Here is a 20,899-nt window from a genome sequence, read left to right as displayed (position 1 = left end):
TTTGTTTTTGGTCTGATGTTATCTTGAGACTGAGTTGTTCCAGAATGAGACGGATAACTTAGTTCATGCTCTAAAGAGACTACAAAGAAGGAGAAGGCACATAGAGATGGCCACAATACCTGAAATTTTCTTTGGCATATGGAAATTTAAGGGCAAAGGAACATTGTCTACATCTCATTAGAAAAATCTCAGTGGCCAAGAGTTTGCTCTTCTATGTGAGCTTTGGAAAATAATTTAATGGCGCTGTGAAGTAATGTCACTATGCTCCTTGTTTTGCTGCATTCCATACCAGATCACTAGGCAGATGAGAAAATGTGCTTTCTTAATTCAGCCCTCTCTCAGCATTACACTCAGACTTGTCTTTCGTTATATCTGAACTCACAGTCAGTTTCTAGAGATGGAATATAGATTAAGAAATCATTTTCCTTTGGTTTTAATGTAAACTTGGACAATCTCCGTTACAAGGTCTGCTGGCTAAAATTCCTATCTTTTGTGCTGCTTAGACTTCTATATTTACAGCCATGGCATGCACGGCATTCTCAACCATTAAAACTCAGACTTAATGCGTTACTTTGAACAGAATTCTATTTCCCAAATGCACTCTGCTCAATTTAATTCCAAAAATATATCTGATAGATGACTGACAGCCTGGGGATATTGCAGAATGCTGGATCTAGGATAATTACGCTGAAAATTACACAATTCTGCCTGTCATCACCCTTTCTAGCCTCTCATTCCCACTCTCCCCATCACCCTGGTCATAAAATGTATAACAGTAATTAAGAATCATTCACTAACAACTGGAGGTTCTAAGCCAGACTTCAGCAAGCCAGAAGATCTTCCTAGCAGGCTCGTAGTCTACTACTCATAGTCTTACTTCATGCATCTACTGTACGACCTTATTTGGTGCAATCACATATCTCCTGGATGCCCCGATATCTCCTCGTGTTAGAGGAAAGTGAAATGAACAGTAGAGAAATTACATCATATGGTGATAGTCCCCATACACCTAAAGAAAATGTGAAATATTAGTATTAATATAATTATCACTTGTGAGATTAATGTATTCTTAATTCATTGTATTACAAACACTAGCTCTTTGACCCTCATTAGACTTGTCGTGGAATTTCTTAAGATGTTGGCTTTTATGTAATTATTACAACGGGCTTAATAAGGGAGAAAAGACTAAATATATTCCTTAGAGGAGGCGTGTGGGGAAAACCTTAGCAATGAATGGAAATACCACAACTAAGGAGAGGCATCATAGGAAGAAGCAAGATTTAAGCAGCAAGACAGGTAGATACACAGTGACATCAAAGTCCCCAGGTTAACGACGCAATGTAAAAGCCACATGCTGAGTGGGGGGGGTGGGTACAATCGAGAACTGAATGACACATATATTTCACTAACTCAAGACTAAAAAAAAGGCCCGGTGCCAGTGGCTCACACCTATAATCCTACCTAGTCAAGAGGCGGAGAACTGAGGATCTTGATGCATTGATAGTGTGGGCAGAAGAGTCCTCCTTATCTCTTATTAACTAGCAAAATCTAGAAGTGGAAGTGTGGCTCGCATGGCAGAGCTCTGGCTAAGCAAGAGTATGAGGCCCTGAGTTCAAGTCCCACTCCTTGTATACAGACAAAATAGAGACAAAGACAGAAAACAAGAGATAACACCAGGTCTTTCCTAATGTAGGATGTCTGGCTTGTGAGGTTGATCCTAAGAGGACTGAGTTATCAGTTACACAGGATGACCCTCCTGTGTAACAAGGAGTTGCAGGTCCAGGAAAGAAACAGTAACAAGTTATTGCTGCAGTAAAACTGTGTAGGTTACACAGCAGACATCTGGAAATCTCTTCTGCACTGTGTTGCTTCTTGGAGCTGAGAGGCAACTAAGTCATTGAGACGTGATGTGAGCTGACTGCTGTCCCCAACCTCCATATCTAGCTCTGCTCCATCATCCCAGCCATTCTTTTTTTTTTCCAGTCCTGGGCTTGAGCTCAGGGCCTGAGCACTGTCCTTGGACTTTCTCAAGGCTAGAGCTCTACCACTTGAGCCTCAGCACCACTTCTGGCTTTTTTTCTATGTATGTGGTACGGAGGAATCGAACCCAGGTCTTCATGCATGCTAGGCAAGCACTTTAACCACTAGGCCAAACTCCTGGCCCCATCCCAGCCATTCTTGATTATAATCTCCCATGCCATGCTTCTGTCGTTGGATCTGCCTATGAATCTGCTGAGTCAAATAATTCGATAAAGCTCACTTCTTTATCAATATTTTTCCCCTCTCATCATTCTGTTGGTGGGGATTTTTACCTCTTTTTGTGGCTGCATTCCTTTTGTTACGACAATCGCTGTTATTTGTGTTAGCCATACAGCTAATAATGCTCTGTCTCGGGACTGAAAGTATCAGAGTTATCAACTTGCTGAAAAGTCATCTTATCACAATGTTCCTGCCTCTTGCAAACATCAAATCCTGGCAAGAAACCATTAAAAGAACAGTGTAAGGTTATTGTGTTACCCGTCACCCTTTGGACTTAATTTGTCAGGAAACAGCACTTGCTGAGAGTCCTGAGGAACTCAAACAGCAAACCAAGCACAAAGACTGTGTGAGGTTTGCTCAAGAGACTGCATGTACCTATAAAGTACGAGGCTGGGCTGATGAGGAGCTGGTAAGATGGAAACCTCCCACTCTAACAAATCGCCTTGCACCAACCAATGGCATGAGTCCAACAAAGAGATGGGAAGCTGGGCAGCTATGGCTACGTCTATAATCCTAGCTACATAGGAGGCTGAGATCTAAGGATTAAGATTGAAAGATAGCCTTGGAAGATAAATCTCCAGTTAAGTGACACAAAGCAGGAAGTGAAGGTACAAGTCAAGTAAGTGGTAGAGCCTTGAGTGGGATAACCAAATGAGTGTGTGAGGCCCTGAATTCACATTTTAGTATCTGCATGCCCCCCCCCACACACACACGATGAACCTTGACTATACTATATCTTCCTTGACCTACAATTCCTGTCCCATAAGAAAGTCATCTTGTGTAGTCAGTGACCCAGTAGTATAAGGACCAACATCTTGGAAGTTTTTCCAGGCCAGATAGTCTACAACAGGCAAGACCCAGTGTTATCTCTTTTCTCTCTCTATCTCTGTCTGTCTTTGTCTGCCTCTGTCTCTGTCTCTGTCTCTGTCTTTCTTTCCCTCCTTCCCTCCCTCTCTTTCTCTGTATGTGTCTTTGAGGTGCTAGAGGAACTTTAGGATGAAAGCACAGTATCACAGAAGCTTTGTGAGGTACCTTCCAGAAATTCAAGTCAGACAAAAGCCTTCAGAAAGTTTTAAGTATGAGCCTAATGTCCCAAACCACAGATAGTACATGAAGATAGACTGGAGGACTATACATTTCCAAGGGACAGAAACTAGAAACTTTGGGACAGAAAAAAAAACCCTCAAAAACTTAAATATGTGTTTGGATAGCTCTGCTATTGTGAGCTCAGTGGTGGGGAGGGAGATACAGTTTAGGAGCCCTAATTGCCACTTGAATAAAGTCCCCATGTCGCCCTGTCAGCCTTTATTCTGTGGGAAGTTGTCAGTTCAACTCTTCAACCGGCAGGTTTGTTATCAGCAAGCAGTTTACAGCCCCTGGGCTGCGCATTAATTAAAACAGCTTTGTGCAGAACCTTATTCATTAGCACGCTGCTTCCTTAATCACTGCCTCTTCAGCCACTAGGACAATCTATAAATCTCTTCAAATATGAAATAATGGAGTAGAATGGTTCAATTTATTACAATGTAATAAGTCGGGATAATGTGGGGGTGGACAGGGTGGCAATAATGCTGGCTTCTCTGGCCACAGCCCGCCCTCCTCATTACCCACGCTACCCAGAACACACAGCCATGGACAGGACCAGGCTGGGCTCCCCGAGGGAGACATCAGTTCTGCATGCAATTTGTAGCTCATTCAGACAGACACAAGAGAGAATGACTGAAGAATGGCAGAGATGGCAGCCCAGAGGATGCTACAAGTAGATGGCTTGGTGGATGACACAAAGACTAGTTGTGTGAAGAGATCATCACCACTCACCCAGTATCTCCAATCTTCCAAGAGAAGCCATGTTGCCTCTCTTACCTAAAACTGCCCTTCATATGGGGCCCTACCTGCACTGCACATTCATATAGGGAGCATGTGAAAACATGCATGGCTCAGCCTCCACCCAGGTGTATAAGCCTGTGGACTAGAAATCATGAGCAGCCCATGCAAGTATTTCAATGTACAGCTCCAGTAAGAGGTATAGGTTCTTGTTTGTAAGAAGTCTATACCATTAAGATAAATCCCCAGCCATATCCTCTAAAGGACTGGAGAATTGATGCTTGGTTTGTTTTATATTATTTGAGATGAGGTATTACTATATATCCCATGCTCTAACCCATCATCTTTCTGTTTCTACCTCCCCAGTGCAAGATTACAGGTATGTATCATATATATTATCATTCGTAGCCAAAAATAGATACTTAAAAATGGATTTCCCAAAAGTTTCCCCAAGATAGCTAAGACCCATTTGGAAAACTACTGAGCTATCCCATAGCCTCTTCCTAAGTCAATGATTGACAAATATTTCTCCACTCTAGTGCACTTAGTAGGTACTATTTGTATGACCACACAGTTCCTGCAGGGACCCTAATGTATTCCCTAAGACAGATGAATTCAAGAAACCACATTACAATTATGTCTGGATGCCCTCATTGGCTGATTCTTAACAGCCTCGGACCCAATGCTCTACTTAAGTGGCTCTGGTGGCCAGTGGACACAGGACACTTAACTTCTGCCCATACCTCTCTAGTCCTCTAATCTCAGAGGTGCCCTATGAGCAGAAACTAGGAACACAGTGGAAACTGATGAGATGCTTCAGACCAGAGCCCTGGGCCAAATGGAATTAGCTAAACAATCACATCCCAGGAAACCAACGTTCCTATTGACCTTTTTCTAGAAAGAAAAGAGTAGTTCTGCTACCCCATAGGCAAGAGACAAGTATGTCCCACTGGTCTCTCCAGGTTGCCCTTATTATTTTTTTTGAAAAGGAAAAAACAAAAAAAATGGCAGTAGGGAAACCAGAGGGCTTATCCAGGTAGTACGTGTCTACAATCTGGAGGCAGAGATCAGAGGAGCTCAATAGGAGGCCAATCCCAGCAAAAAGTAAAATGAGATTCTTTGTTTTTAACAAATAAGCTGGATATGGTAGTGTAGACTTATAATCCTGGCTATGTGAGAGGTGAGAGATATCCTAGGAAGATCGCAATCCTGGGGGAAAACCTGAGGTCAAAAAGTATACTAAAATAAAGAAATAAACAACAACAAAAACAGCTCAGGCATGGCTAAAATGGATCAGCACTTGTTTAGCAAGCCTGAGACCCTAGGACCTAACACCAACACCACAGACAGAGGAAAGAGAGAATATCATTGTTATTTCTTCTTTGTCATCTTTCTTCTTCCTTTTTCCCCCTCCTCCTCCTCTTCCTCCTCCTCCTCCTCCTCCTCCTCTTTCTCCTCCTCCTCCTCTTCCTCATCCTTCTCTCCCTTCTTCTTCTCTTCTTCTGAATGCATGCACTCAACTGACCACTAGATCCAGGAGCCCCTATCTTAAAAATCCAACTTTTACATCTATGAGAAGTAATGTCTATTATGTACCAATTTATTAAGTCTATAGTTTTAGAGCCTAAAGTAAGATATATACATCTTCATTATGTGCTTTTTTTTGGAGGGGGGGAGAAAGTACAGGAATATTGAATTTAGGGCCTTGCACTTATTAGGCAGTGCCTCTACTACTGAACCATGACTCTAGTCTTTCTTTTTCTTTTTCTCTGGTTATTGGGTACTCGCTTGAATAACCATCTGCCTGTTTTGGTCTTCTAGTTGTAGCTGGGATGACAGTTAGATGTCACTACCCTTAACTTCTTCCATTAAGATGGACTCTGGCCAAGTTTTCTGCCCATATTAATCTGGAACTTTGATCCTTCTGATCCCAGCATCCCTGATAGCTAGAACGGCAGGCGTGTGTGCATGTGTGCGTGCGTGCGTGCGTGAACTACCAGAACCCAGCTATTGAGTTTATTTATTTTTATTTTCTATATCTTCCTGGTAGTAGATGAACTCAACCAGGAAAGAAATCGTGAGCCCCATGTTTACTAATTTATTTCAAATGCTTTCAATAGTACCTAGCACACAGTAGGCATTCTGTGTGCCTAGCACACAGTAGGCAGATATGTGAGAGATTAGAGGATGTGAATGGGAATTATCCATCTCTAACTTGCCCTATGAGAAGGTTACATGTGAGACCCACACCTCTGCCTTTCTTGAGTATGCCAAAGGCCTTTGACTGTCTTTCCTTTTTTGTTAATTCAATTTTATTTTACTGTAAGGGTGATGCCAGAGGGTTTTCAATCTAAGAATGGTCAGTCCACCCACTGACCTGCAGTTTGACATCCTGCTTCTCTCTGCTGGAAAGATTCTGTCATGTTGATTCCAGGATGGTGAAGATCATTCTGAAATCAGATCTCCCAATGGAATATTGGTTGTTCTTACTTAACCAGGTGACAACATACTTAGTAAATTATAAATGATAAAATATTGCAAAATTCCTTATATCAACTTTAATACTTTAAAATGATTTATTAATATGCTTTCACACTGTTTGAGGTGTCTGTTGTTCTCACATTCCCACAATATACTGTGAAGAAGAAATGAGAACTTGACAAGGTGACTAAAGGAAGAAGTGAGGCTGGTTTGATGGATGGGATGCGATTCATACAAGCTGAAGTAAAGAAAACAGAAACCACTGTTCCAGGAATTTCCAGAGCTTCATGGACTTCTATTGCCATCTGTCTTTCTAGAAGATGTCAGAGGATCACAAAGCCTTCTGCGAATATATTCTAGGAAAACAATGTGCTCTGTCAATCTTTCATGTGTCATATCTAGAATCTTCCCCCAACATGGCACATCTAAACACAGGCACGTAGGAGTTTGTACATTTGATAGGTACGTGGTGAGTAGATGGATATGTGGGTGAGTGGATAAATGGATAAATGAATGAATGGGTGGGTAGAGCAATGAATTGATGGATGGATGGGTAGGGGTGAGAGATGGATAGATGAAAGGATGTTTAAGGGTAAGTAGGTGGATGGATGGATAAGCAATTGAATGGTTGGGTATGTGGAAGATGGATGGATGGATGGATGGATGGATGGATGGATGGATGAATGGGTTGGGTTGGGGGAATGGATAGATAAATGGATATGTAGGGATAGGTAGGAGGGTGGATGAATAAATTGATGCATAAATAGTTGGATGGATAGATGGGTAAAGGGATAGATGGTTATGGGTTAGTGAATACCCTGATTGGTATCCAGAGCTCTTAATTACTAGGCCACTCCCTACTTATTTCTGAGATTTGCTCACTGGCAAAGGAACCAGGGCATCCTTAGATGGGCACAAGACCCAGACCATCTTACCTTGCATAGCATGGGGATAGGATAGAAGAATCACATCTCTTAACAGCTATCGTTTTGAGACAAGAATTTCCAATCACATTATAAGGACGTTTGGAAAGTCAGACCCTTGGCATTTTTTTACTTATCCATCAACCCACCACAACCACAAGTTAACTATGGTGTGTGTAGTTGTTTACCTGTCCCAATTCAGTATGGCCAGAAGTAGAATCTCATAGACGCTTAACCCACTTGTTGAATCCATCCAGCCAGCCACAGAGGAAACGAGGATGCTACAGGCAATGTCACAGGAGAGTGTGGACCCTGGGAGCAACATGTCCCAGAGAGTCTGGGATCATAGCCCATCATCTTCCCTCATTCTAGCCTTGTGTGCCTTGCATAATGTCTGTGCCTCACTTTCTTTAGGGAAAATGAATATGAATAAAGTACTTGTCTGTGGCATCATTGTGAAGAATGACTGAGTGATTTCAGGCAAAGCACTCCAAAGATTGGCCAGTACCTAGTATGTATGCTAGATTTGCTATCATCAGCCTTAACCTACATCTTACCTGGAGCCAGACAGTCCTTGACCAAATCTGAGTATTTTTTTTGTTTACTAGCTTTGAATGGAGGCACAGAGTGATGATATTATTTGGGAAATCAGTTACATCCAGATTTAGAAGCACAGTTGGACCCCAGTGGCTCATGCCTGGAATCCTAGCTATCCAGAAGGCTGAAATTTGGAGGACTAATGTTTGAGTTAGTCAAAGCAGAAAAGATCATGAAACTCCAGCAAAAAGCAAGACTGGAGCTGTGAATATTCCAGAGCAAGTAAGCCAAACAAGCTTGAGGTTCTCAGTTCAAACTGGCACTGACAGCATTCAGAAGCAAAAACAGAACAAAAGCTGAAAAACAATTGAGAGGAATTAACAAAAGATGCACTTAATATTTACCATCTAGTACACTGTTACTTCTCCAAATTATATTACTATTGGTAATATAATTAATATTAATCACAGTGTCTGTGTTAGTCAGCTCTCTATTACTATAACAAATACCTGAAGTTATCAATAAACTTATCAAGGTTTGATTGAGCTTAGAGTTTCAGGCTCCAGTCCAGAATCAAGTAGTCCTGTTGCTTTTGCACCTGTGATAAGTTAGCACATCGTGGTGAGAAACAAATCTACTAACCTCATGCAGCTAGGAACTAGAAAGAGGACAAAGGACAAGCCTATGGTCCCAGTATCTTCTTCAGGCTCCTTTTCAGAGGTGTACCTCTGTGATCCTCTATTATGCCTCTTGGATCCAGGATCTCTCCATACTACCTTCCACTGGGGACCAGCCCTTCCTGTATAAACCTTCCAGGGACACTTAACTAAACCATAAGCAGGAACTAATTAGTGTGTGTGTATGTGTGTGTGTGTGTGTGTGTGTGTGTGTGTGTGTGTGTGTGTGTGTGTGTCACAGATTTAAAGAGAAGACTGCCTCTTCCTGTTGGAATCACAGAAAGACCTGGGTTCCTGGAGGCAATCCAACTATAGCCTGCCTGGGGCCAACATTTCTCTTAATTAATTATCACAGCCAATTTGTCTAGGGTTGTTTCTTTTTCCCCAATGACTGCCGGATTCCAAAACACAGTAGATTACAGGCAGAAACTTTCCACCACTATTGCTTTCCAGTCCCCACCCTTCCCTTCTCAAAAACAACAACAACAACTAAAATAAACATACTGAAAATCCAGGGAAGGGTAGAGACAGAGATGGGGGCAGAGACAGGCAGGGAAGCAGGCAGAGGGCGAGACGGGCAGAGAATGAGGGCAACTCCAGTGAATAAGCTTGACAGCAATTTTTCCGAGCCCTGGGAATTGGAGGGCTTGCTTAGTGAATAGAGGTATAAATGGTATCACTGCAAGCACAAAGCCAGCTGCCTGCTCACAAACCTATTAACTGGTAAACAGCAATGTTCTGTGATTCCAGCTATTAAAAACAGCTTAAAGGGAAATCAAATCTCATTTAGCAAGGATTGCAGGGGTCTTCTTGGACTATTTTAAAGTTTCATATTCATCTAAGGAAACAGGCTTTAATTCTCCAGCGTTGGCTTTCTTGGAGGCTGTGCCATTTCCAAGCTTATTAAACATCATTTAAAGGAACAAGGAGGGTCCAAAGCATACTACCCATCCTGCCTCCCCACCACCAGGAGTGGAGTGAACGACTTCCTGAGACAGGAACCACTGGGATAGGTGGAGCTTTGCCTCTCATTTGCATATGAAATGAAGTAGTCTCTATCTTGTACTTAGTGAAAGACTGTGATCCTGGGAGGGGTTTTGCTTGACTGAGCCCCAGTTCACAAGGTCAGATTACATTTCACTACCAATTACCACTACAGCATTTCAGATGACTTTCTGCGGCAGTATGGGTCAATGCTCTCTGTGTCTCATGAACTCTCAAAGGTTTGCTGGTGGAGACTCTAGAGGGTCATCAATCTGAAGGGAGGAGAGCTAAATTCTTTCAAAACTATGGGAAATATTTCTATGTTAAATTTCAAGTGTCCATACCCTAAAGAGTCAGGTCATGTTTGCTTCCCAGATTCTCAATATGTGTGTCTAGTAGCTAGAAGTTAAGTCTAGAAATAAAAGGATGATCCAGGTGGCTCACACCTGTAATCCTAGCTATTCGGGAGGCTGAGATCTGAGAATCTCTGTTGGAAGGCAGCAGAAAACCGAAAGTAGTAGAATACTAATGTTGACAACAAAAGCTCAGGAATGGTGCCCAGGCCCCAAGTTCAACCCCATGACCAACTAAGAAAAAAGGGAATAAAAGAAAGTATCCGACAGCAGAATTTTACACCCTCAACCCAAACTCTGGATCCTGCTAAAAATTGCTATACACTTAGAGGGAGAAAGCTGGTTAGTACCACATACCAAGAAGATACCCTGCCCATACTTGAATTGAAAATTCCCATTTCAGGATCACAGATAGCAGGTAGGCAGAATCCATGGGGGAATGAAAAGACACCTAAAGAGATGTGGTGAAGAACAGAGAAAGATTTGTTATACATCAGACATAGGAAGATAGCATTTCAGAACATCTTCCAGCCATCTTCAGCTGTCTTCCAGGAACAGACATTGGCTCTATAGTAAACAGGGAAAATTGGAGTCAGAGAGTGAAAAGAAAATGCAGTTGAAGTCACAGGCAAGTTGAGAGGTGGTGTCTCAGGAATGGTCTGACGGGGCGGGGGGGGAGGTGACCTTGTTACAAAGACAGTCACTGATACCTGGCAGGCCTGCTGGCCTTTCCAGGGTTCTAAGTTGGCTGCAAAGTAACTGCAGGCCAGAAAAGCTCAAAACAAAGGACATAGATACACAGTGCCTTTCTCTTAAGCCCAGTTAATTTGTGGACCCAATTAAGGAATCAAAGTTTCTCTGACTAATAATAATAATAATAATAATAATAATAATAATAATAATAAACTTATGCTCTTCAAACGCCTTCCATTCTGGTCTCAGACTCCTCAGAATAAGTAACTCCTGATTGTATAGATGCAGCATTTAGCATAATTCTGGTGAAGACCAAATTTTTGTTCTGCATGTTTCTTAATCAGAAAGCAAACATATCAGATTCTTTCAAGGTTGCTAGTTGAATCTTTTCAAAAATACTGTGCATGTGTTCCTATTCCTACACTTGTATAAGAAGTGCAATGCTAATAAAACCCTGAATATTTCAAGCAATGGGTCATTTTGTAGGCATAAGAGACTCCACATATCCAAGGGAAAAAATAAATCCCCTAAATCCCCTTTAATTACCATTCCTTTCCTGTACACCTCCTTTCTCATCATTGCTGATTACAGCTATATCCATGTCTGAATAATATCTTTCCACTTTATAATCAGACAACTACCACTTACTCTGATAACCTGAGACACTCTAAGCATGATTTTGCCTGCAGAATACTCAGCCTGTGCCTGGTCTCTTTTTAGGGGGTAGGCAAATTACCATACACTTGGAAGCAGAAAGCTGACTAGTGCCACATACTAAGAAGATATCCTGCCCAAGGTGAGACTTAGAGAATAGTTCCAAATTGTTGAATTGAACATTTCCAGTTCCACATGATACATAGCAGCTGGTTGGGAGGGATAGGGAAAATGAAAGGAAACCTAAGTTGGAAGAAGGGAGCAAAAAATATCTGAGAGAAATCATTGTAATTGTGCTTATTCTTATCTTCTGTTGTATGTCAATCTTGTGGCAAAAAAATGAGAAGTCATATCTTGAAAGGTAGAATTGGGAGTCTTTATTAGAAAGCCAGAGATTGCAGGTGGACTCCTATCCCAAAGACCTACAGCCTCTCAAATACACTTAACATTTTGTAGAAAACTGAACCATGGCAGCAGGAGAGGGAAGAAAGAGCAGAAAAACAATACCAACAAACCAGATCAGCTCCAGTAAAGAGCTGAAGTGGGATCTTGTGGTGACCCTGAAGGGACCATGGGAGAGGCTGGAGACATGAGACAGCAAGCATGACATGATAGCACCTGAGCTGATCTGGGCTTAAATAGGGCAAGGGGCAAGTTGGGGTAAGGTCACAGGAAACGTTTGAGTTCAAAACCCAGGACTGACAGATCCAATAACCTATCGTCCAAGTCCCTGCCCCTTCCTCTATGAATTCAGGCACACCCATTATCTGGGGGTAGAACTTCCCTGCCTCTGCCATGAAGATGAGATGGCACCTGTTAAAACTGAATTCCCTATCATCCACTATATGGCCAAGAAAGTGCCAGATAGGTCCAGTATCCTTATTTTAAATAGAAAGGGATTTCAATTTGACATGTCAGGTTCTGAGTATAATGCATTTTGGTGTCACCCCTCCATCATCCTCTTCCACCTTCTATCCCAGCCCTACCCATCCCCCCTCCCATCTTAGTTACCTTTTCACACATGTGCACATTGAATATTAGGGATATATTTGCTCTTCCTTCCCCTCTCCATTTGTTTGTTACTCCTTCCATTTGACTGCCCCCCTCAAATAGCACATGTTCCAACTTCTTGGTGTTAATTTTTTAACTATAAATTAGTTGTTCATGGAAATTTCAGCATTAATCCTCTTCAGTATATACCCTACTTTGGTCAATTTGTGTGTGTATGCATATGACCCTGTATATGATTTCACAGGTTTATAATTTAGATCAAACTTCCTCTTGTGAGAAAATATACCTGTCCTTTGTCTATCTGAGCCTGACTTACTTCACGTCACACTTTTTTCAAGGTCCACCCATTTCCCTGAAAATTACACTGTATTATTCTTGGCAGTACATTATTCTTGTATGTGCATATTTTACCCAATTTTCTTGATCCACTCATTCATTGTAGGGAACGTGGGCTATTTCTATATCATGGCAATGAACTTGGGAATACAAATGTCTTTACTGTCTCCTGAATTGTAATCTTTTGGATAAATGCCCAAGACTGGTATCATTAGATCAAGGAGTACTGATCAATCCAAAGGTTTTCTGTAGCAGTTGCACTAGTTCACATTCCCACAAGCAGTGAAATAGGGTTCCTTTCTATTCATATCCCCACCAGCATTTGTTGTTGTTCATATTCTTTATGATGGCTACTCTTATTGGGGGTCACATAGAATCTTTGATTTGTATTTTCCTTATGGCCAGAAGTGTTGAACATATCTTCCTGTGTTTATTGGCCATTAAGCTTTTCAACTAGACCATCCAATTTCACGAGTCACTTTAGTATTCTTTCTACCTCAAGGCTAATGTCACTCATCATTTTAGCCTAAATTGAGCCAACAAATTGATTTGAAACAATAACTCTTTAACTTTCCCACCTAGACCAATAAACTTTACCTAAGAACAACACCCGGACCTTAAGTCTATATCTCCACTATGGCTGATACTGGGAAGGACTTAAGTTCCAAACCTCTTAGCACTTAAAACTGTGGGGACAGCAAGGCATAGATGGTTCCTATATCCCTAGGTCCTCAGAAGGCTGAGAGCTAAGGATCAAGATTCAAAGTTAGCCTAATGCAACAAAGCCTGTCAAACTCTAATCTCCAATTACCCACCTAAAAGCCAGAAGTGGAACTGTGCTCAAATGATAGAGTGCTAGCCTTGAGCAAAAATGCTCAGAGTCAGCACTCAGTCCTTTTACTGAATCCATTTACTGAATAAACTTTCCTATCACTTTCACTATATTTAGGTCTTATGTAAATTTTTCCCTTGCAGACCCAAAGGGATAAGTTGTTCTGAATTTCCCATACCATCGGATACCACCATGGAAGAGACGTCAATAACCTCAATCCTCAAACTTTTCAGCCTCTGCCTCCCACTACATCTATAAGCATCTGAACAATTTCAGATGGGAATCATTGTATCTTCAAAGAGCAGCTTTTGTGAACTCTAAGTGGAAAACATGCCCCCCATCTTTAAAGGCTCACCACCTTAAATTCCCAGGAGAAAAATTAAAATCCTTATTCAATAAACGAGGGAGAAGAGACTATAAATTCCTTATCCAATCTTGCCAGAGGAAGCAGGCCTACTCTGGGATAGAACTTGGCTCCTCCAATGTTGGAAGCATGGAATCATAAGAAAGAGGATACTTCAGTCCTTCTGGTAGGCCAATGGTGAGCCAGATATACAATGTGTTACCTACCAATGGGTGGTTTTGGTTTAGTGTAAGCCAGGTATGTGCGATTGTTATCAATAAGAGGTTTAGGAGGTAAAAGTCACAGATTCTTAGCATCTCAAAGAACTGAATGAAGATACACACAAAACTAAAGTGACTGGGGCCAGGAATTTGGCCTAGTGGTAGAGTGCTTGCCTAGCATGCACAACAACCCAAGTTCGAGTCCTTAGTATCACATACATAGAAAAAGCCAGAAGTGGTGCTTCCAGCTTTAAGTGGCAGGGATTTATCCATGAGAAAGCCCAAGGACAGTGCTCAGGACCTGAGTTCAAGCCCCAGGACTGGCGGAAAAAAAAAGTGGCAAGTCAAAGACTTTACTACAGAAAAGACCTTTCACTGTATTCAGGTCTTACCTGGATTACATTAAAGTACACTAATAATGGAGGGTTTGAGGTCAGTAGCTCAAGAGGGAGAATTTGGTTAACAAAATTTCAGTGTTCTAGAGTTCAGGATTATGGGAAGAGTTCAGGATTGCGGGAAAAGTGCGTTATAATGATAGTTAGCTGACCTTAGAGAATTAAGAGCTGTGACTTGGCAGGGTCCTGACTTCTCATGTACAAGCTTGCCATTCTACAATATTTAGTACCTATGTGAGCTGCAACCCATATGTATGAAGCCTTAAGCAGAAGTTGGTTCCAAAAGAATCAAGCTCAGAACAGGTATGTTTCTGCTGCCCAGGGCTAGAGTTTTAGCAGTACGGAGAAGTTCCAACTCCAGACTGACCCTAATGAGCCAAAGGAGCAGTGTCTATGAGAAAATTGAACTCAAGGGGTATTACCCCAGATCCTGACTAGAAAAAAAGGTTGATTTCAGCATTATTTCCTTTTTGTTAATCTGCTTCTGTCTTCTGCCACCTCCTTGTAGCCATCAGTGATACAGTCTAAGTTCTATAAGGTGGTGCTCCCAATCTGGCTATAAATTGGAATCACAGAACCATCTTTGATCCTCAATCTACCCTTTGCATTCTGGTCATGGTTGATCCTGGTAGTTAGTGGGAAGCCTTATGGCTCTTCCCAGTGATGCTTTCTGCAAACATGGTTAAGCAACTAATGTTCTAAGGTTTTAGTGTCTCCTCTTCTGAAAGGAGGCCTACTGTAAAATTGTAGTCTCAGGAAGAAAATATCATAGAGGTAAATGATCTATCCATTTAAAACATGCAATTAAATTTGGAAATATTTCAAATAGTTCCATGTGTTGGCCTCTCAATTTTTTTTCTCTTTTAACATCTTGCCTGTAAGGATCTAGGAGAGCTTTGGGTACCTGGCAACCCAATAACTAATGGGTTATCTTAGAGCAGAAATTTTTCTCTAAATGTCCTATAAGAATCAAACCTTGACATGAAAAAAATATTTTCTTCTAGATATTTCTGCAAGAACCCAACCTCCTCTTCAAACCTCATGCTTCCATGTTCATTCATACTGTGGAACAGCTTTACATTAATCCCAGTGGCAAATACTGCATTAAAAGACTAGATTAGTTAGGACCCATAGCCTGGACAGTATCTTGGCCTAGCAACCCAAAACCAGATACAAATAAGACATTCTATCAGGACATCTTTCCTAAGCACCTCCTTCCCTTTCACTTTTAGAGTCCCTGGGGAATGAATTTGTAGAAAGGACTTAATTAGAAATTAGCAACCAATCAGAATGTTGTGAGACCAGATCAATGACGTGTTACCTTTTAAAACATCTAATGATATAGGGACAATCAATCACAGCATGACCCATAATATGGGAATCCCTAGACTCAGAGCCACCAGTTCCAAGAGAGCCATCTGGAGAAGATGAGAGGAAGGATGGAGGCAAAGACAGCAGCAAATGCTTCTCCAGAAAGTTCTTCACACTCAGACTCCACAGTTCTGAATTTCATTCACTGAAATCTAGAGACAAGACCTAAAGGAGGCTGCCCTATGGTTAGAAATGGAGCTGCAATAGTCAGGCATTGATGTTGCAGAGCTGCAACAATAAGCAAGCATTGCCTTCTCTGGGGATGCAGCCCTAGACTTATAGAGCAGCCTGAACACTGCATACCGTGCAAAATAGCAGGAAATTCTGTATCAGTATTGGGAAGAAAGAGAAGGTATACCATTGATGTCATGGAGCTTACAGCCTGTAATTAGTGTCTTCATCAAGCGGTGGCCAATAAACATGCAAAGAAAGCTTACGATTGGGAGGTGCTTAATTTCTCAGGGGGATGGCTTTGCATGAGAGCTCTTGACCCACATCTTGGAGGTAAAGTGTTTTGGCCATAGAGTCAAGGGTATCTTAAAAGGCCTGGATTGTTCAGAGAATGAGCTAATTCAGTAGAGGATAAGAGCTCATCTTGTTGTGCATCTGGACTTCTCATTACCAATTTACAGGTAAAGAAAAATGAGGCCCAAAGAGTTTCAAAGCCTCATAGCAATGGAAAGTTAGATCTGATATGGAGCAAGAAAGTATCTTAATTAGACGTTTCCTTGGAAGACAAAATCAATGAGGCCTGAAGGAAGGATAAAGGCCGGATATACAGTTACATAACTGGAAATGTGTCCAGATATTGGGGTACTACATATAAATAAGAGAACTAGCTCAGAAGGAACTTGGCAAGGTATAGTTTTTACTTCTGCAGAAGGGTGTGCTACTGACAGGAAGCCAAGTGTGCAAAATGTAAAAGTGGGTAGAGGAGAGCAGTCTTCCCAAGTTTTATCACTTATGTTTTACTGTCCCTTGTTTTGATTGGTTAGAACTTAGTCACCACCAAACTGACACAACTGCCTAATTTTAAAAGTTTATCTGAGCAATCAACTAAAACCAGGATACCTGCCCAAAACAAGAACTTGTAAGGAGAACAAGAGAATTTGGTTAAACTGAAATAGTTTCTTGTAAATGGCAGCTATTCCTAAAATGCTCGTGTTTCTGTCTCCCAAAAACACTTTGACATAAAAGATTCTAACTACTACAGCACAATGAAGCAAAGGGGCCAGAGTGTTGCAGTCAGGGTGAAGAGAGGAACTGGACCTTGGATATAGATCAGTGTTGGGAATGTGGGTTGCAATGCTGAAAGTTTGCCTCACCCCATCACAGCCTAGCTCTCAGCTCTCAAGACTCAAATCCTGCCTCTTAACATGCTCTGCATTCTCACGTAGCTAACTATCAGGGCTTCCCAAATTTTGAGATCTACACAAGTTGGTCATCATTCCAACATTTTCAATTAAATGTAAAGAAAGAGAGAGAGAAAAAAAACAAGTAAATCTATTCTTTCTTTTGACTGCTCTATTGATTAAAATGAATGTCTGTGCAGGGACTGCTGAACCATGAAAAGCAATCTGTCTTAGATGGGTAACAGATCGTTAGGAAATCATTGAGTTGAAGGAAAAGAGTCAAGCAAAAAAAATTGCACAGATTCACGTGGGGGTGTCAGCATGCCTATCTAGAGTTATATAGCTATGTACATAGATATGTACATTTCTATATATAGGGGACATATGCCACACACTTCAATCAGCAATTATGAGCCAAAGGCACAGGCAGGATTCCTGACAGAGTGCACTGAGGATGGTGGGTGGAGACTGGGAGTGAGGGGCTATTCAGATAATAAATTCAGCTCTTAAACAACTCCTCCCTGACATGTGAATTTGACAGAACCTAAAACATTATACTTCAAGACTATTCTCTGGAAAATTTCAGAGGGGAGGGGAGGGAAACAAGTAGCATTAATATGTATGCTTCTAATTTCCTCAAAATGTTAGTTTATGAGAGCTATTTTACATACAAGAAACCTTTCACTTAAGAGGAAAAAAATAAAAGAAAGAAAGAATCCTCCATTGCTATTCCATTCTCTAGATAAAAGACACTGTGGGCAAATTTTCAAGATATATTTTGGAGGTTATAGAAGAATCAAACTACCCCTTTATACATTACCCTGACCATAAAATACAATTTCAAAAAAACAAGAATCAAACTAGCCAGGTGCTGGTGTGACTCATGCCCGTATTCCTAACTACTCAGGAGGCTGAGATCTGTTAATCGAAGTTCAAAGCCAGCCAGGGTAGGAAAGTCCATTTGCAGATTCCTATCTAAAATTAACCACTAGAAAACCAGAAGTGGAACGGTGTCTTGCAGTGGTACAGCAGTAGCCTTCAGCAGAAAAGCTCAGGAAGGACACCCAAACCATGAGTTAAAGGCCTGTGTTCTCACACACACACAAAGCACCCCACACTTAATCTATCTTTAGAAGACAGGAAATAAATTTGCCTTCTGGAATCCCCCCTCAGTGTAGGCTGGAGAGAGAAGTAGAGTGCAGGTTTTCCATTAAGACAGACAAGTGAAAATACAGGGGACAAGACCTCTCCTTCCCCACCAAGACAGCTTGCCATGTCACAAGGGCATGAGCTAAATGGTTCAGGGTAATACATATCTTTCCACTGTGGTCTTCTGCCCAATGACTCACTTTCTTCAGCATCTCTATCTTGGTCTGGGTTTGTCCATTCTCTCTCCCAACATTTCTTCTGTCTTGCCAGGAGTATTGGGTAGCTGGCTTCAGAGCCAATTGGTTCAACCAGGTGCTGAAACAATGGCACCTTACCTTAGAATGTTCTTTGTCCTCCAAAATTAGTGTAAGAAAAAGCCCTCTGTGCACATTTATCCCTGTCCCATGATAAATGGGATACAAGTCTTTTTTACTTGTTGTCAACTGTGTGGGGCCTTGAGCTCTTCCCTAAAACTTTCTGAGCTTCAACTGTTTTTATTATTTTTCTTCAAGAATGAAGAGATATTTTATTTATTTAATTCTGATCTGTAAAGTGAGATTAATGATCATCATGAGATTACTATTTACCATGAGACTACTAATTACCATGAATATAGCTAGTAATAGCACTTGCACACTGATTTAGTCCCTGGATGAAATCAAGGATTTTCTGATAATTTGGAGATCCTGACCTACTATTGTTTGTTTAGCCTTAGACACAGATGAGCTGAGTGTTTTGCTCCCTCCTAGGCATCAGGTAAGGCCCAGTTTACTCCATGCATGTAAAATTCTTAGCATAGTGCCAGTACAAAGCAATGTTGATACTCAATTTGTTGTTGTTTTGTTCGGATGCTAAATAATAATGGTGAAATAATGAGATTTTCTTATGAAATAAGAACTGATTTAAAAGAGTTCAGAAAAGGGGATAGATGTGAGTTTGGTGATTTACAAATGTAGTTCCAATTACGCAGGAGTGATCCAAGATTAAGACCGAGGCAAATGTGTGAGACCCTACCTGAAACACAAACTAAAGCAGAAAGGGCTGGAAACATGGTTCAACCAACAGCATGCCTACCATGTATGAGACCCTGACTTCAAGTCCCAGTACCAGAAAGTGATTAAAAATAAAGACACCTCTTTAAAAATCTTTCAAGGAAAGCAGGCAATGGCCCAGATAAAACTGGAGCAAAGAGGATCCTTCACATTTTTTTTTTCAGCCAGGGCTCTAAGACCTTAGTATGAACACAGAGGCAGAGAGGGAGATACCAGGAACCCAACAGTCCCTAGAGTTGAATAACTACCCAGCACTTAATCAGCAAGAGGATTTGAAAATGATGAATGAATGAATGATTGAGAACTATAAAAATAATGAATATTCCTACTTTCAAGAGAAACTCTTTTCAGAGGAAAATACCTGCGAAGATGGAAGTCCATTAACCTTTGGAGCTCAATTAACCTTTCATCGCAATGCACCTAAATAATCGCTCAATGTTCATACTACTAAGCACATAGAGGACAATAAATAGAGTGTTACTGAATATGTACCAATTGTGCTAGTTCATAGAAGGTTTTAAGGCATCTCTGACTAGAAAATGATTCACCTCATTCATATTTTTATCTTGCCATGTGAGAAAAATAATAGGGTTTTTTTAATAGAAAATAGTGCCCTACAATAATTGAATTCCTAGAAACTATAACACAAACCTAAAAATTCTATGAAACTAGAATAAATGACACATACATAAAGGGTTAACTGGCTGCATTTTTTAATTTACTTTTCCCAATCAAGTTGTTCCATCCTCCAGCTTAAATAGCTGTCAATAGCACCTGCAAATTGATTCACCCCTTGATGAAGTTAAAGATTTTCTAGAAACAGTTTTTGAATCCTTGCAGTTGTTATTTAGCATCTGAGACTTGGGAGTCATTTTTCTACTATTTTTCACCTTAGAATTCTAGCAACTGCATAAATTGGGAGATCATCTTGCCTTTCCCTTAAATACATGAATATAGAAAATGCAGTAGAATTGCTTATCCTGCACTCAAATTGTGTGAAGTCTTATCATAATGAAATTAAATGAAATCTCCAATTACATTGGTAGAGAATGCCTTGGTATTCCACTTGTGAAAGAGTGGCTCTATGCCAAAAAATAAAGTGACATCAACTTCAGTACACGGAAGTCTGAGTCTCTGCTTAGGAAGCAGAATCATCAAAGGGCATGCAGGCTTTCAGAATGGATGAAGGCAGCCTGGCTTGATGGTCTGTAATAGGAATTCAGGTGGCGATCAGAGAAGGCTGGCTGCCAAAGGCTTTGAGTATGTTTTCCCTCTCCTTGAATGTGTATGGTTTGTGTGTTTGCACATACAGTACATATTGTATTCATTAGATATGCAGAGAAATGTACCTTATTTATGGATACACTACCACTACGCGGGTGATTTATTTATGTTCTGTTATGTGTCAGTCTTGTGTTTTGTCTCCCAGGAGAAATCATTGGAACATTTTTG

This window comes from Megascapheus bottae, chromosome 27 (genome assembly GCF_031878675.1).
Source record: "Megascapheus bottae isolate mThoBot1 chromosome 27, mThoBot2.hap1, whole genome shotgun sequence".
In the NCBI taxonomy this organism is placed as follows: domain Eukaryota; kingdom Metazoa; phylum Chordata; class Mammalia; order Rodentia; family Geomyidae; genus Megascapheus; species Megascapheus bottae.
This window is presented reverse-complemented; position numbering follows the sequence as displayed.